At 42.5% G+C, this 18425-nt stretch overlaps 5 non-coding genes across 5 annotated transcripts; 3 read left to right on the top strand and 2 right to left on the bottom strand.

Annotated features, from left to right (window-relative positions):
* Positions 1 to 474: 474 nt before the first annotated feature.
* On the top strand, positions 475 to 547 carry trnar-ccu (transfer RNA arginine (anticodon CCU)). The gene has a single exon. It is a non-coding gene; the product is annotated as a tRNA-Arg (tRNA).
* A 4692-nt stretch (positions 548 to 5239) lies between these two features.
* On the top strand, positions 5240 to 5312 carry trnar-ucg (transfer RNA arginine (anticodon UCG)). Its single transcript has one exon. It is a non-coding gene; the product is annotated as a tRNA-Arg (tRNA).
* Positions 5313 to 6866: 1554 nt separating this feature from the next.
* trnas-uga (transfer RNA serine (anticodon UGA)) lies at positions 6867 to 6948 on the bottom strand. Its single transcript has one exon. It is a non-coding gene; the product is annotated as a tRNA-Ser (tRNA).
* A 1536-nt stretch (positions 6949 to 8484) lies between these two features.
* On the bottom strand, positions 8485 to 8558 carry trnan-guu (transfer RNA asparagine (anticodon GUU)). Its single transcript has one exon. It is a non-coding gene; the product is annotated as a tRNA-Asn (tRNA).
* A 1193-nt stretch (positions 8559 to 9751) lies between these two features.
* trnar-ucg (transfer RNA arginine (anticodon UCG)) lies at positions 9752 to 9824 on the top strand. The gene has a single exon. It is a non-coding gene; the product is annotated as a tRNA-Arg (tRNA).
* Positions 9825 to 18425: the final 8601 nt, after the last annotated feature.

The following is an 18425-nucleotide window of genomic DNA, read 5'->3' on the forward strand; positions in this document are numbered from 1 at the left end:
ATAGCTTGCAAAGCGCATGCTATTAGACAGGCACCTCTGCAAGACCTTAAGAGTCTCTTAAACTAGTGATAGTAAGGTGTTCCCAATGGGCGATGTTTGGCTTTCAAATCATCTCTCTGTGGAAGCGCCGAGATGCAGCTGTTTAAGGCTTAGAAGCAGCTGACTGTTTCACTACCTAGCTGATTACTGTCAGTCAGGGAGCTCAGAGGTGAAAAGCCTGTCTGAGAGACAATTCGCCGTCAATCAGTTCAATATGTTCCGTACCAGCTCGGCGCACCTGAGATCATCTTGGTAGCCGTGTAGCTCAGATGAGTGAGAGCGTGTGTGTGTGTACCACCGTGATTGGATGCCGGTCCTTCTCAGGTCACAGTAAACCTTCTGCTGCCTAACTTTCCTAATTTTGGGGATCCCTTTGAAAAAGAAAAGGAAAAAAAAAACTGGCTCTTCATCAGCGTGATCGACCCAACCCAGTGTGCCCCAGTGGCCTAATGGATAAGGCACTGGCCTCCTAAGCCAGGGATTGTGGGTTCGAGTCCCATCTGGGGTGCTCCTGTCCCTTTTTGAGCGTACAAATGTCCTTTTGATTTGCAAAGCTGCAACCCCACCTTACTCAGTGAGCGTCTCTGCTTTTCTCTCACATACAGTTGGGAGATGTCTTGCACTGAACGGCCTGCTTCAGATCACGCAACAGCACTTCAATGGGATTGGGGTCAGGACTCTTACTCGGCCATCCCAAAATACGGAATTTCTATTGTTTCAGCCACTCTGTTGTTGATGTACTCCTTTGTTTTTGTCATGCTGCATGACCCAGCGTCTTTCGAGTTTTAGATCACAGGCAGACACCCTGACATTCTGCTGTAGAATTTCCTGATACATCTTGGAATTCATCGGTCCCTCGATGATTGCAAGCCGTACAGCCTCCGCTATGCTTCCCAGGTGGGATGAGGTTTTGGAGTTGGTATGCAGTGTTTTGTTATCTCCAAACATAACGTTGTGCACATTTACCAACATGTTCAACTTTTGTCACTGTCCACAGAACATTGTTCCAGGAGTTGCTGTGGAACATCCATGTGGTCTTTAGCAAACTTGAGAGGGGCAGTGGTGGTTTTTTTTGGGGGGAGAGCAGTGGTTTCCTCCATGGTGACCTCGCATGATCACCACTCCTGTTCAGATTTCTTCTTATGGTGGACTCATAAACACAGACGTAAGACAAAGTCAACCACCTGTTCGCTAGATCCCATCCCCACTCAGCTAGTCAAAGATTCCCTCGAAGGACTGGCAGGACCTATAATTAGTATGATGAATGCATCGCTTGCGTCAGGCGTTGTACCTGATCAATTTAAGGTAGCGGTTGTTAGACCGCTCTTAAGAAGTCAAATTTGGATCAACAAGTTCTTAACAACTACAGGCCTGTCTCAAAGGTCCCATTTCAATCTAAAAGTCTTGGGAGAATAGTTGTTGCCCAACGTCAATCATATCTGGATTCAAATAATATACTTGAGAAATTTTAGTCTGGTTTCTGAAACTGCATTAACAAGAGTCGTAAATGATATTCTCTTAGCTACTGATGCAGGGAATGCAACAGTGCTTGTGCTTTGCTTCTAGATCTTAGAGCTGCCTTTGACACGGTTGACCTCTCTGTTTTGTTACACAGGCTTGAGTTTGAGGTTGGCTTATCTGGAACCGTCCTTCAGTGGTTTACTTCACATTTTACTCATCGTTTTCATTATGTTCAAATATCTAATAATTGTACTGCTTCATCAATGTCACCAGTTCAATTTGGGGTACCAGAAGATCAGTGCTGGGACCAATATTGCTCTCTCTCTCTACATGCTGCTGCTAGGTAGGATAATATGAAAAAATAATATGAACTTTCATTCATATGCTGATGACACTCAAATAAACATTTTGTTTACACCAAACGACAACTCTTCTATTATCAGTTTAGTTAAATGCATTAAGGAAGGAAATACTTGGATGTGTGAAAACTTTTTGTTACTCAACTCTGAGAAAAATGAGGATCTGTTGATCGGAGGCAACAATACTGATAGGACTACTATAACTTCAGCACTTAACTCAGAGGATTTAAACATCTGCCTCAAAGAGACAGCACGTAACCTTGTTGTGAAAGGCGCTATATAGAAATACATTGATTTGAATTGAATTGACAATGTAAAATGTTGTGTGTGTTGTTTGTTAAACAAGACTGTCTTTATTTATCAAAAAATAAAAGGAATTTGCTAGGAATGCAAACGTTAGGTTGCGCTTCTTCATGCTGCATCGTCGGCATGAGTGGAGCTTTTTAAACGTCTGTACTTACTGTGCCCCATAAGAAATCGTTTGTCCCCATTCAAAAGAGATTGTGCGATGTCCTGCAGTGTTCGCAAAGCAAACCTTTGACAGTTTGAAAAGAGGAATTTATTCTGCTTCCTGTGCGTGCAGTAGTTACAAAGTTGAACGTCTTTACACGATCTGCTGCAGTTTTCAGTGGGCGGGCTTTGTCAGAGGGCTTGGAAAAACGCACTGTGTTTCGGCTCGGGAAACATCATGAGAAGTGTCCTGCATGTTTTCTGTGTATAGCTGTCTTTTAACGCATACAGAATTCATTCGAAATCATTGATTTCTCCAATTAACAAGGTTCCCTTAAAGGATGAGTCAAAGTAACGTCTAATCGGATTAGTTTCCTTAGAGCTGGTTCAGAGTTTGCTCAAGAGTTTACCTTTCACAGATGCGCAAAGAAAAATGTTGGGGGTGCACGCTTCAAGGTGCCTTACAGCTGTAGGGAGTGATTCGAGACGATTTGTGGCGTGTGCTCGTTCCCATATACCGTACGCCCCGGGGTGCAGTGCTAAGATGAAGTACAATACCGCTTGGGCACGTAACGGCGTTACACGCAAGTGCGGGACGTGAGGCTTTTCGTTTGTTCATTTTGTTTTGCTCTGTTTTGCTTTGTTTCGTGGTCAAGAGGCGTAAGGTAAGTCGTAATCCAGGGAGAACACTGGTGGCAAACAGTCCGAGGTGAGAGGCGAGGTCCAAAGTCGAAAAGGCAGAAGGGGAGTCCAATATCCAGAATAAACGAGGTAATGGAAAAAACGCCAGGTAGAGCTCTCAAGGAGTAGACTCAATACCAGCGGGAAGCAAGTAAAGATGGTAAAAATAGCACTGCGTACCCCACGGTGGAGTGTGTGCAGGTGGGTTAACTCGTGAGGCGGCGTTTGTTAATAATCACCCTCTGCTGGTGCTGTTTAGATTGCTTAAGAGTTGGTCTTAACTGCCTGGCGGTCATGACAAGCTCCTCTTTAAGCTGTGGTTTAGTTTTGCATTCATGTGTTTCTAGAGCAGTTATTTATGGGGGTGGGTGGGTCCTTCACAGAGGCTCAGGACAAATCCCCTGCATGAAAGTCTACTGTGTGCGTTCAAACAGTCACAGGTCAAGAGCCAGGCAGGAGGACAATGGACAGATGAGCCAACGAACTAAAAATAAAAGAACAGATATGAAAAAGCCACCATCTTTTTCTTTTTGACATTTTCCGACTTTCATGCAAGCCAGGACAAAGTTGCTCGTAGCTACTTGTGGATTCAAATAATCTATCGAGTGCTTTGATGAGTTTTTGCAATTTGATTGTCGTCCTGTCAGCCTGTTTCTGTTTTTTTTTTTTCAATCTAGGGATGGAAAGTATGAGGGAAATGATGGAGCAATCAATAACCGCTCCGGAAAAATGGCAGAAAGAAATGGTCCGTCACTAAGGACATTTGTGAAGCAGAGGAGTGACATCACCACAAAGGCGACTTATTCTGCTGATCGTTTTGGTGAATAATGATTGAGGCGTGTTAAGAGAAAGGTAGCTGCGTCAGCATGCTTAGGCTGCAAAGGATAAAGCAAAGGTTTACTCCATGCTGAAAAGAGAAGAAAAGAAGCACAACGTTTCGACTGTGGAGCCTTCTGCGCCATCTTCTTTAGCGATGGTGATGATGTTTACATTGGAAAAACTGAGACACGCATACTGGAGGGGCTTGAACCACCAACTTTTCAGCACCACAGAGTCTGACAGTCTTTTGTGCACCCTACATTTGCAGGTTTATGGTCAAAGAAAACAATCACTTGCGCTTCTTGCAGCCGGCAATCTTTTTCCACTGACAACCAAGAAATGGATTTCATCTTTCACAAGCTGTATGGATTTCTTCAAAAACAAGTTATTCCAGAAAGGAAATGAATTCTTGCATTAAACTGAACCAAGCTGTACATGTTTGTCTGAAATGATACATTCGGCACAACAAGACACGGAGAGAGGCACCGCTGGTATTCAGACCCAGGATCGCCTGCTTACTAGGCGGGCACTTTAAGCCACTAGGGAACAGCGCCAGCGGAGCACCGCGCTTTTACAGACACTTGGACACATCTGCGTTCGGTGTGCACTTAACCTGCTCTCTGAGCCCGTTGCCTCCGTCCCATTTAATAGCAGAACTGACGCCAAGAGAAATGATGAGAAATGGCATTTATCGGGCACTTTTCATGTCCAAGGAGCTCAATGCCCTTGACACCTCCCCAAGGCGACAGAGCTGTGCATTCTTTGGCGACACCATTTTTTCTTTTGTTTAATTTCTATACTTATTGATAGAATAAAAACGATATGTCATGTACTGTAAGGGAAATGTCTCTTTTCATGGGGAAAGCTAGCACCAGCAAATGTTGTGTTTAGAAGAAGTGATTTAACATGACACGTGACCTAATTTACCGGAGCAAAAGCTCACCCAGCAAGCCCTGCTTTACTTCTACAGGAGAGAAGTACTGTAGAGTCTGCAAGATGTTCAGCTGGGTAGCTACGTCAGCATGCCTCGGCTGCAAAGGAACAAGTACTAGGTTTATTGCATGCTGAAAAGAGAAGAACGGAAACACAGCGTTTCGACTGTGAGGTCTTCTCACACCTGAAGAAGCCTCACACCTGTAAAAGGCTCCATGGTTTTCTTTCTTCTCTTTTCAACATGGAATACACCTATTGTCTGCAAGATGTGACAATTTCATGGTGTTTTGGAAGAAAACCTTTTTTCTTTGAATTCAAAATCAATCGGAATTTCAGCACAACACATCAACACTTTTTCTGTTTTAAGGAGATGATATTTTAAACCTGACAAAAATAGTAGGAAACACAAGTTTCTTGCTGTGAAAATTTAGATGGGGAAGTGTACTACTAGTAGCAGTGTAGAGCTCTCTGTGGTGGAGTACAAGCGCATGTTCTATGGGCCAGTGGCGTAATGGATAACGCGTCTGACTTCGGATCAGAAGATTGGAGGTTCGAGTCCTGCCTGGCTCGTGAGGCTTTTAAACCTCTCAGGTTCCTAGGTAACAGGTTGCCGTCATGTATATGAACTATAGAAAAGCATTTGCCACAACCCGTAAATTAGCACGCAAGTGCGGGCTGGTGAACACAGAACTGTATGGAGATCATCTCCAGCTCCAAGCTCAATTGCAATGAAAAAACATGCAGAACAGAACTGGAGAGCAGCTGAATTTGTGCTCAGTAGGGTGGGGAGGACTCAGCATTGCTATTGTTCTAATTGGCATAAACTGCAGGGGATCTGAATCAGAACATGTCAGTCAGTTTGATCATTGCGTCAATATGTAGGCCACGTTAATACAGAATTATTACTTTGTCTGTCTCGTCTTTGTATATAGCTGAATGTCCCTGACAATTTCATGTTAGTTTTTAAGAACGACATTGGTGCAAATATATACATATATAGCATATAAGGAACACGTAAAAGTTTAGTCCATGCTGAAAAGATAAGAAAACCGCCACAACGTTTCATCTTGGAATAAATCTTTACTTGTTGTTTTGCAGCCTACCCATTCTGACCTAACTCCTCCCTTGAAATTCCCTAACAGATAAGGGTACGTAACGGCTCATGCGATGCTCAGTTGCAATTTGTCCCAAAACAAACAAGAACAGCAGCTGAGGGTTTGAGTTTGAACATGCACTGTATTAAAGCAGCTTTTATTTCCATTGATAAATGCTAGATATTCCTACAGAGATTCTCCAGGTGAGTAAGCGATTCCTGTTTCTGTTTCTATTTCTGTTTCATATATATATACAGTATATATATGTTACATGTGTCTCTGCAATAGTATAAATGTGTTATACACTATCAGGGGCTGCTTTTTTGTGCACCTCATCTACAACAAGGGTTTTTTTTTCATTTATGTTTGTGGACCTTCACCATTTGAGGAAGTGAGTTAGATAAGAAAGTTACAGGTATGGTGAGCAATGACTGACAAAGGCACGTACTGCGTATTCCTTACAGAAGTGTAAGCAATTTGTTCTAAAAAACACCGGCTAAAGTCCAACATCGTTAGCAATCTTATTACTTAAACAGAATTAACATCAATAAACTGTAAGGTGCTGGTACATGCGAGTAGATTTGATCTTCTATTAAACAAAAATGCAATTACAGCTCTAAAAAGGTCAACCTAGACTTCTGTAACAGATCTGTTCAGGTCATCGCTGTTTCTCTGACCTTGTGAGTCTTTGGAATTTTAAAAGTGTATTTTGCTTGCCTTTCATGTGGTCTGTGTACAAGTCACTGTGGCGTATGCGGTCCTAACCAGCCTTGCTATAGACGTGACGAGCCTCCGCTATGTTGCAATGGAGAACAGGTTCAGTACGGAGCTGCCGAGAAAATTCAGCTGGAAAGCTCGTTGCAGAAAAGCATCGTTATCTGTGTCTAGCGGCAAAGCGTCCATCGTGGGTGCTGAAGAATCGATTTCAGAGGCTGCGGGTCCAGGCGATTTAGAGTGTTAAAGGTCCCAGCGAAAACGAAACGGCGCTGGTCCTTTTACACGCACGCACGCAACCAAATGCAAAGGACGCCGTAGTCGGCAGGATTTGAACCTGCGCAGGGAGACCCCAACGGATTTCAAGTCCGTCACCTTAACCACTCGGCCACGACTACAGCGAGCGCCGCGGCCGCTGCCTTCTTGCTACAATCGAACAGGGAGTGCGAGGTGGCGGCGGCAGCGGAGGCAACTTTTTTCAAGTTCGCTCTCCGTTTAAGAAACCTTTTACGCCATACGTGCAAGCACACACACACACACCTCAGAGGACTTAAGGGTGGCTTCAAGTTGGAATGATAAAGTCTCCCCGTTCGGACATGAAAACAGAACGTTCTTAGACAGAAAGCAATCAACAACAGAGACATCTGGACGACGATTTTAGTCACTGCACTTTGAATAGCATTTTTACTCCAGTTACAGGAGATGCACCAATGGCCCTTGACCTACGCTCTTACCAATGCCTTGAACATTCAAACAAAACAGCCCTCAAGTCCTGCGGTTTAATATAACGCTGTTACGTGTCGAGGCAGTATTTGACTCTGTCCTACCGTTGAGACACGGGGCGTATATGGAAATGAACACATGCTACGGATCGTCTCTAATCGGTCCCTACAGTTGGAAGGCTCCTTGAAGCGTGCACCCCCATCATTCATCTTTGCGCATCTGTGAAAGGTAGACTCTTGAGCAATGTTTGAGCCAGCTCTAAGGCAACTAGTGCTATTGGACAGACACCTCTGGAAGATCCTAAGAGTCTCTTAACACCACTTCCAGCAGCAAGCTTAATTGTTCGCTGGAGGTCTCCCACCCAGGTACTGACCAGGCAAAGAATCACCACTACATTGAATGAGGAAGTTAATCCTGAAATCCAATTACATATCTCAAGGTAAGACAAATCCATAAGAACATGTCTTAGTATTACTTCGTTTACATTAGTATGGCACTGAGTTGGAGCTCCTCTTTAAGCTGTGGTTTAGTTTTGCATTCATGTGTTTCTAGAGCAGTTATTTATGGGGGTGGGTGGGTCTTTCACAGAGGCTCAGGACAAATCCCCCGCCTGAAAGTCTAATGTGTGCGTTCAGACAGTCACAGGTCAAGAGCCAGGCAGGAGGACAATGGACAGAAGAGCCAACGAACTAAAAATAAAAGAACAGATATGAAAAAGCCACCATCTTTTTCTTTTTGACATTTTCCGACTTTCATGCAAGCCAGGACAAAGTTGCTCGTAGCTACTTGTGGATTCAAATACTCTATCGAGTGCTTTGATGAGTTTTTGCAATTTGATTGTCGTCCTATCAGCCTGTTTCTGTTTTTTTTTTTCAATCTTGGGATGGAAAGTATGAGGGAAATGATGGAGCAATCAATAACCGCTCCGGAAAAATGGCAGAATGAAATGGTCCATCACTAAGGACATTTGTGAAGCAGAGGAGTGACATCACCACAAAGGCGACACATTCTGCTGATGGTTTTGGTGAATAATGATTGAGGTGCGTTAAGAGAAAGGTAGCTGTGTCAGCATGCGTAGGCTGCAAACGATCAAGCAAAGGTTTACTCCATGCTGAAAAGAGAAGAAAAGAAGCACAACGTTTCGACTGTGGAGCCTTCTGCGCCATCTTCTTTAGCGGTGATGATGTTTACATTGGAAAAACTGAGACATGCGTCCCTGGGTGGGCTTGAACCACCAACCTTTCGGTTAACAGCCGAACGCGCTAACCGATTGCGCCACAGAGACTGATGGCCGCTTGTGCTCCCTACATTTGCAGGTTTATGGTCAAAGAAAACAATCACTTGCGCTTCTTGCAGCCGGCAATCTTTTTCCACTGACAACCAAGAAATGGATTTCATCTTTCACAAGCTGTATGGATTTCTTCAAAAACAAGTTATTCCAGAAAGGAAATGAATTCTTGCATTAAACTGAACCAAGCTGTACATGTTTGTCTGAAATGAGACATTCGGCACAACAAGACACGGAGAGAGGCACCGTTGGTATTCAGACCCAGGATCGCCTGCTTACTAGGCGGGCACTTTAAGCCACTAGGGAACAGCGCCAGCGGAGCACCGCGCTTTTACAGACACTTGGACACATCTGCGTTCGGTGTGCACTTAACCTGCTCTCTGAACCCGTTGCCTCCGTCCCATTTAATAGCAGAACTGACGCCAAGAGAAATGATGAGAAATGGCATTTATCGGGCACTTTTCATGTCCAAGGAGCTCAATGCCCTTGACACCTCCCCAAGGCGACAGAGCTGTGCATTCTTTGGCGACACCATTTTTTCTTTTGTTTAATTTCTATACTTATTGATAGAATAAAAACGATATGTCATGTACTGTAAGGGAAATGTCTCTTTTCATGGGGAAAGCTAGCACCAGCAAATGTTGTGTTTAGAAGAAGTGATTTAACATGACACGTGACCTAATTTACCGGAGCAAAAGCTCACCCAGCAAGCCCTGCTTTACTTCTACAGGAGAGAAGTACTGTAGAGTCTGCAAGATGTTCAGCTGGGTAGCTACGTCAGCATGCCTCGGCTGCAAAGGAACAAGTACTAGGTTTATTGCATGCTGAAAAGAGAAGAACGGAAACACAGCGTTTCGACTGTGAGGTCTTCTCACACCTGAAGAAGCCTCACACCTGTAAAAGGCTCCATGGTTTTCTTTCTTCTCTTTTCAACATGGAATACACCTATTGTCTGCAAGATGTGACAATTTCATGGTGTTTTGGATGAAAACCTTTTTTCTTTGAATTCAAAATCAATCGGAATTTCAGCACGACACATCAACACTTTTTCTGTTTTAAGGAGATGATATTTTAAACCTGATAAAAATAGTAGGAAACACAAGTTTCTTGCTGTGAAAATTTAGATGGGGAAGTGTACTACTAGTAGCAGTGTAGAGCTCTCTGTGGTGGAGTGCAAGCGCATGTTCTATGGGCCAGTGGCGTAATGGATAACGTATCTGACTTCGAATCAGAAGATTGGAGGTTCGAGTCCTGCCTGGCTCGTGAGGCTTTTAAACCTCTCAGGTTCCTCGGTAACAGGTTGCCGTCATGTATATGAACTATAGAAAAGCATTTGCCACAACCCGTAAATTAGCACGCAAGTGCGGGCTGGTGAACACAGAACTGTATGGAGATCATCTCCAGCTCCGAGCTCAATTGCAATGAAAAAACATGCAGAACAGAACTGGAGAGCAGCTGAATTTGTGCTCAGTAGGGTGGGGAGGACTCAGCATTGCTATTGTTCTAATTGGCATGAACTGCAGGGGATCTGAATCAGAACATGTCAGTTAGTTCGATCATTGCGTCAGTATGTAGGCCACGTTAATACAGAATTATTACTTTGTCTGTCTCGTCTTTGTATATAGCTGAATGTCCCTGACAATTTCATGTTAGTTTTTAAGAACGACATTGGTGCTAATATATACATATATAGCATATAAGGAACACGTAAAAGTTTAGTCCATGCTGAAAAGATAAGAAAACCGCCACAACGTTTCATCTTGGAATAAATCTTTACTTGTTGTTTTGCAGCCTACCCATTCTGACCTAACTCCTCCCTTGAAATTCCCTAACAGATAAGGGTACGTAACGGCTCATGCGATGCTCAGTTGCAATTTGTCCCAAAACAAACAAGAACAGCAGCTGAGGGTTTGAGTTTGAACATGCACTGTATTAAAGCAGCTTTTATTTCCATTGATAAATGCTAGATATTCCTACAGAGATTCTCCAGGTGAGTAAGCGATTCCTGTTTCTGTTTCTATTTCTGTTTCATATATATATACAGTATATATATGTTACATGTGTCTCTGCAATAGTATAAATGTGTTATACACTATCAGGGGCTGCTTTTTTGTGCACCTCATCTACAACAAGGGTTTTTTTTTCATTTATGTTTGTGGACCTTCACCATTTGAGGAAGTGAGTTAGATAAGAAAGTTACAGGTATGGTGAGCAATGACTGACAAAGGCACGTACTGCGTATTCCTTACAGAAGTGTAAGCAATTTGTTCTAAAAAACACCGGCTAAAGTCCAACATCGTTAGCAATCTTATTACTTAAACAGAATTAACATCAATAAACTGTAAGGTGCTGGTACATGCGAGACAAAACCAATCAAACAATATGCTATACTCTACCCCCAGCCAGGTCATTTCCAAGAATAAGAGTTACTCCATTAACAGGTAGCGAAGGACATACCCCAACTCTAACAAATCCAGTAACTAAACCACATTGTAGATGTACACAGTGTAAAGGCACTTTCATAAAACCCATTTCGATGCCTTGAACTAATACACTCGAATCACAGAAAGATTTATCAGACAAAGGCAGTGCATCCACAACAATAAATGACTGGGCTGCTCCACTATCTCTAAATATTTGAATTGTTTTCTGGTCTTCTGGTTTACCTTGTAGCGGCGAGGCTTATTAATAAGAAATAATTAAGTGTTTCTGAGCTTTCCCAAATTATTTCTCTGTTCATCTCTGTGGTGCAGCCACAGAGAAACTATTCATGCAAGCTGATATAAGGTTTGATTAGGACAGCTCCCAAAGGGGGATGCACTTAGCTAAGCCTGGCTATCATGATCAATGGTCATCCATTGGTGCCTATCTGTCTAGGGAGTGCCAGTTGGACATCTGGACTGCATTCCTAAGTGTCAGGAGTAAGTGACTCATATCTCACCTTGATCAACCAATCAGGGACTGGTAGGGCCGAGTAACCCACATGGGACTCTGATGCCCATGGAACTTTCAACCAATCAATGAGCTGAAGTTCCTCCAGGTAAAAACAGGCAACACAGAGAGCCTGAGAGATTCAACAAGATTCGGCTTCAGTAAGATTCAGTAAGATTCTGGAGAGGATTCTGTGGACTGTTCTAAAGGGAATTCAAAGGAGAATTCCAGGGCAGGACGGCCCAGGAGCAGAAGGATCCCAAGGGCAGGACATTCTCGCAGCGCGCCTCCTGACCATCCTGAGACTCAGCCCGGACAACCACGGAACGGCCAGTGTGTCCGAGTGCCAGAACTTTCCTTTGTTCTAAGAGTCTAGAGCGGAGGTTGCCAGAGACTAACCAGAGGATCCACTCGAGGTTAGCACCAGCAGCAAGCCTCGTGAACAGGTCGGAACTGTGGACAGCTGAATCACTATTCAGAACTAGCTCTTCATCAGGAACGAACAGGTCCTCTTCCTGACTTGCTGGGACCCACAGTCATCTTTTCTCCTGTGCACAAACTTTGCTAGTTAAAGCCAACAGTGAGCATCAGCAGCGCATCGTTGCAAGCCGCACATCACAGCCTGGCACCGAGCCAGAGAGCGCGGATTTGACAGCAACAGCCTGCAACTGTTTCTTTGTGCCCGCAGGAGATCTGAATCCCCAGAAATTGGATGAGTATTCAACTTCAATGCATTACAGCTCGAGAATTCAATTGTTATCCCAACCAGTTGATATCAATTTATTTCCTAAGAGTTATGTACTTGTTTTGAGTATCTAATGTAGAAGTTGTAACCAAGTTCAATTACGAAACGGTATAAATGAATGATATACTGAACGTATGTCCTCTTGATATGTGTAACACTTAGTAACTGACTGAATATATACCTTTTGTATTCTGATAACCCTCTCGATAAGATCTGTTAGGTTTACATGCATATTCTATGTATTAATAAATGTATCCTCGTGTATTAGTACCTGTGTGTGTGCGTTGTTTGAGTTATGTCGCATGGTTGGATTCTAAAGCCATCAAAAGAATCAACTTTGTGATTTACTGCTACAATTAATAATTGTCTCAGTAAATGCCCAAACCCTACAGAACTGGTGCCTTCAGAGAGCCACTATGATTACATATTTGGCGTCCCTGAGCCGGTTTTCTTACAACCTGTTAGCGAAATGAATCCTTCCATAATAAATGGTTCATAACTAGGGTCAGGGAGACTGTTTTCACTAGACAAAGGAATAGCAGAACGGGAAACAGTCTTAACAAACCCAGCACTCTTAGGATGTTGCTGTTGCTGCTGCTTATGTTTTAGGGCCAAACAATCTGCAATTATATGACCTCTCTTGTGACAATAAAAACATTCACGCTCCTCTTTAAGACGTGAGGAACTAGTTTTTACTGGGGGAGACTGAGACTGGGAACTTAGAGTAGACAAAGTCTTCTCCGCACGCACAGACATGAAAACATTCTTATGAGTGAGCACGAACTCATCTGCCAAAACAGCGGCTTGCGATAAAGTAGTTACTTTTTGCTCATTCAAATACACAACAATGCGTTCAGGCAAACAGTTCTTAAATTCCTCTAAGAGCATTAACTCACGCAATGAGTTAAAGTCACTCACTTTACTGGCTACAACCCATTTATCAAAGAGAGTGCCCTTCTCTCTAGCAAATTCAACAAATGTCTGGTCTGACACTTTCCGATGATTTCTGAAGCGTTGTCTATATGCCTCAGGAACTAATTCATAAGCCCGTAAGATAGCAGCTTTCACAGTATTGTAATTCAAACTTTCTTCTAAAGAAAGTGTAGAACAAACTTCCTGAGCTTTGCCCACTAATCTACACTGCAAAAGCAGTGACCAAACCTCCTTAGGCCAACGAAGTGATGTGGCAATTCGCTCGAATGCACCAAAGTACGAATCAACTTCCGTCTCCCTAAACAGAGGTACTAAAGCAATGTGCTTACTTACATCAAAGGTGGTAGAGAGTGGATCTTGCAAAGGAGACATGCTAGAGGCCTCGGAGTGGGTCGGCTGCACAGCAGGAGCATTCTTTCGTGCTTCTAGCTCAAGCTGTCGGAGCTTAACCTCTTTCTCCGCCTTGATCTCCATCTTACGAATTGCAAGGCGCAATTCAAATTCTGCCTGGCGTACTTGGGCTTTTTCCTCCATGTGCAAGCGGGCCAAATGAACTTTCAGGCGAGTATCGCTTTTTGACCCGGTGGAGACCGGAGAGAACGGTTCAAAGGGAGGCAAGGTGGCCTTGACCTCAGCCTCCACTAAGTCTTCAGCCACCCCCTGCACCTCGTCCTGTTCTTCCACCACCATAGCAGGTTTAGCACCAGCCCCAGGAGAACCGGCGTACCTGCTCGTTAATGCAATGACCTCTAACTCTACCAATCTATCCATCACAGGTCTCTTGACGTCCCTTTTAAGAGCTTGCGTCGAAACCTGAATCTGGAAGTAATCAGCAATTTGGAGCAATTCGTCCTTCCTACACTTATCCAGCTGCTCAAAGGAAGGTTCCTCCACAAACTTTCGCAAATCAAAAGTAGCCATAACTACAGTACCTTGCCAAAACACAATCCACAAATCAAAATCCTGTACCAACACCAAAATTCTGCAACACAAAAAAAAATCCTTAGGACGGGAATTTGATATCCCGGACGAGCCCCCAATAATGTTACGACCCCAAGTGTCTAGGGGAAAAGGGGTGTAACATTTAGGATAATTCTTTTGGAAGCAGATGGGTTTTGGTGAGGGACTAGGAAGCGTGATAAGGGTAAGGAACTAGAGTTTTGCCAAAGAAAAGAAAATAACAAACAAAATGGAGCTGGCTAGGACAGTGAGGGAAAGCTAATCTGACTACAAAAGAAAAACCAGAAACACACGGTCTTCTGCGTCTTCAACACCCTAGTTAACCTGCACTGACTACCCAAAACCATACAAGACAAATGGCACTCACCCGTACTAAACTAGTGTACTAATACAAAATTAACTAAGTGTGTAAGTGTACCCAACAACCTAAACTAACCTTATATACAAAAGTTCACACAAAAATACAAGTGAACCAGGAATACAAATAAGGAAAAACAAGAGTAATCAACAGGACAGGGTACAAAAGAACACATAAGTTGAACATGTAACACCTGGGCAAGGTAAAGACAAATCATGGATGAACACACAAACAAACGAAAGTACAAAGAAACTAACGTAAAACCAACAAAACAACAAAGCCGAAGCTATACGAAAATACACAAACACAAAGCAATACAAACCAACAAACGAAGCCGAAGCAATAACAAGAAGCGAAGCGAAGCGAAGCGAAGCGAAAACCAAAACCAAACAGGACCAAAGTCAAACAAAAGGCCTTTTCTTTCTGAAAGCCTCCATGTTATATAGTGAATAAAATATGTTCTGATTGGCTGAAGGCTGATTGATGATGACATCATATTGAAACAGTGGTGTGATGGTTGGCCAATGGGGAAGGGAGAACAATCAAGGGTCAGCAGTGTGGACATAACAGAAAAACACACAGAACACACACTGGGACGTAACAGTGCCGGCGGGGGGGCGCTCACCCTGAGGTCTGTGCAGGTCCCAATGCCCCAGCATAGTGACGGAGAAGCTGTGTTATAAAAGGGTGCTGTCCTTTGGATGAGATGTAAAACCGAGGTCACAGCGCTCTGTGGTCATTAAAAATGACCACCAAAACCTTTGACAAAAGCTCTTGGTAATTGATGGTCTTCAATAATGCTCCTCCTTTAGGTACATTTTAAATCAGCTGAAGAATGCTGTGAAATGGGGGGGCACTTCAGGCCAGTGTAGGATTTGGGTTACAAGAACCATGAAACTGCATGAGAAAGCCCGTACACTGAATTACACAGCTTTCTATTCAAAGGAGGACAAAAGAAATTCCCTGAGTTCGATTTTTTGCAGCACAGAGAGGACCACTGTTGTGAGGCCGGTTAGCTCAGTGGGTTAAAGCGTGGTGCTAGTGACGCCAAGGTTGTGGGTTCGAGCCCTGTACGGGCCAGGTCCATTTCTCCTCTCTTACCAAAGCTGTTAGGTTCCTTTCCGTGGTGAGATGGGTTGTCATGCAACACTGCCACATAGTGCCGACAGACAATTAAATGACAAAAATGAAGAGAGTTAAAGCAGCTGGAGAGGTTCTCTTACAACTTTTGAGCTGACACAGTTTTGGAAAATGTTTCCTTCACGCTGCACTGTACCACATAGGCAGCCAAGAGTCTCCAAAACAAAACAGAATTGACAGTCATATAATGTCCATTAACCCCGGTTTTAAACGCAGCATCATGTCAGCCATCATAAGAATATGAGTCCAATATTTTAGAATATAGTCAGAATGACTTCTAACCTTACCTGTGGTGTCTTTAATCCCTATTGCTCAATGCATGGTGTACGTACTGCATACATGTGTCTTGAGAATGAGGAATGGGCCCCTGAGACAGTCATTTACCTGTTTCACAAATGATCGTATTTTACTAGAGATTCTGTTTGGGATTCAGATGTGCATTCGGACAGCAATCCCTTTCAAGAAATGATACGTTCTGGATGAGGTCAGTGGTGCTGGAACACTGTAGTTAGGATGTGTTTGCAGTGATTGTGTGTCCCCTGCTTCAACGCAGTGATATATAGATGTGCTCCTGTAATTTATTGGTACATGCCCAGGGCAGTAAGCAGTCTGAGGATTTATTTCCAGACGGCATAGAGCAGTGAAGCAGTGAAGTAGTGCAACACACTGGATCATTATATTATTAGAATCTATTCTACTTAAATTATTACATTATACACAATTTGAGTTCATTTTAAAAAGTAAAAGGTAATGAAAGGAATGCATTTTCATAAGAAAGATAATACCGATATGCATGTGATAATCTTCCTTATATCATGTAGTGCGTCATTTGGACACTTTGTGGGCTTGAAATACAAAGAAAATCATGTTCTATGATACAAGATAAATACAAAACTTAAGCTTTTATTTTAATTAGATTTGTTTATAAAGCATAAGCAATCATTTATTACATTAATATATCTGAAAATAACATTTTAGCATCATATTATTACATACAGGTCTCTAGCTTCAACACAGTGCTATATATATATATGCTCAGTGATTTATTGGTACATGCCCAGGGCAATAATCAGAATGAGGATTGATTTCCAGACGGCCTACAGGTAGTGTTGTGAAATACTTCAACACACTGGATCGCAGATTTAGACCCCCTGCACTCTTACTCCTTAAAAACCAAGGAAATGAAGATATGTAGCAATCACATTGTAACAGGGGTGACAGTGACTTAATGCTTATACTAGTGGACTTCTGGTACCTTTAGGGTACGGTGTTCCCTGAAGGGCTCTCAAACCCCGCATTTCAGATGCCTAGCTGTATCGCTGATGTGTTGCACCTCAGAATCACTTTTAAACCTTACCTCTGGTATCTTTAATCCCTATTGCTCAACGCATGGTGAAAGTATTGCATAAATGTGTCTGAAAATGAGCAATGGGCACCTGAGAGACTCATTTGCCTGTTTCACAAATGATCATATTTGACTAGAGATTCTGTTTGGGATTCAGTTGTGCATTCTGACAGCAATCCCTTTCAAAAAACGATACATTCTGGATGAGGTCAAAGGTGCAGGAACACTGTATTTAGGATGTGTTTGCTCTTATTCTGTGTCTCTAGCTTCAACACAGTGATATATATATATATGCTCACTGATTTTTTGGTACATGCCCAGGGCAATAATCATTATGAGGATTTATTTCCAAATGTGCTAGGGTTAGTGTTGTGAAATACTTCAACACACTGGATCGCAGGTTTAAACCCCCTGCACTCTTACTCCTTAAAAACCAACAAATGCAGATATGTAGCAATCATATTGTCGCAGACACTCATTTGCCTGTTTCACAAATGATCATATTTTACTAGAGATTATGTTTGGGATACGGGTGTGCATTCTGACAGCAATCTCTTTCAAAAAATGATTTTACCTTATCGCGGCATTGCCATTCTTGCCTCTTTGGACAATATCTCCATCTTGTGGTCGTTGTTGGTAATGTCTAGACAATATCTCCATCCTGTGGTCGTTGTTGGTAATGTCTTCTTATGCCCTTTTTTTATTTCAATTCTCTATTAGTTGATTCTAGAATCTCTACAATAGAGCTGAAAATATCAGTTTTGTAGCAGACAATATGACATTAGTTATAGTCCAAATAAGACTTTATTACCCTGTTTGTAACATAACAAATTAAAATTGATTAAAACTAAGTTTGGAACACCAGGGAACATAAAAAATGATTTTTAGGAAAACCATGAGGTTCTCTGTGTCCGATGCCTGCAAGGGGAGAAAGCTAGAATCCTTTGATTTTTTCAAAATTTGAAAATAAACATCATTTAACAACAGCTTTCATTCCTAGGAGTGAAAAACAACCATTTTTGAAGACATATTAGTTTCTAAAACACTACAATAAAGTTAAAAACATCCGTTTTATGTTACATTATTTTGTGTGAAATTTGTCATTTTTTGCACTATTTTTAATAAAATCTCTAATTAAAAGTGATTAAAATTAAGTTTGGAACAACAAGGAACACAAAAAAAAAAAGATTTTAAGGAAAAAAATGATGTCTTCTGTGCCAGGTGCCTGCAAGGGGAGAAAGCTAGAATCCTACCCAGGCTCCTGGAGCTCTGTCCTGGCTAAAGGAGGGTGAATCCATCCCCTTCAAAGCTCCATGAAAAAATGATATTTTTAAATTTGAAAAAAAAACATTATAGAACAACATCTCTTGGTCCACAGAGTGCAAAAATCCAACTTTGAAGAAAATCCATTGACTGATCCCCGAATTCTGAAGTTTCTTCGCATGATATAGG

The sequence above is a fragment of the Lepisosteus oculatus genome, unplaced genomic scaffold, assembly GCF_040954835.1.
Source record: "Lepisosteus oculatus isolate fLepOcu1 unplaced genomic scaffold, fLepOcu1.hap2 HAP2_SCAFFOLD_76, whole genome shotgun sequence".
Taxonomy (NCBI): Eukaryota; Metazoa; Chordata; class Actinopteri; order Semionotiformes; family Lepisosteidae; genus Lepisosteus; species Lepisosteus oculatus.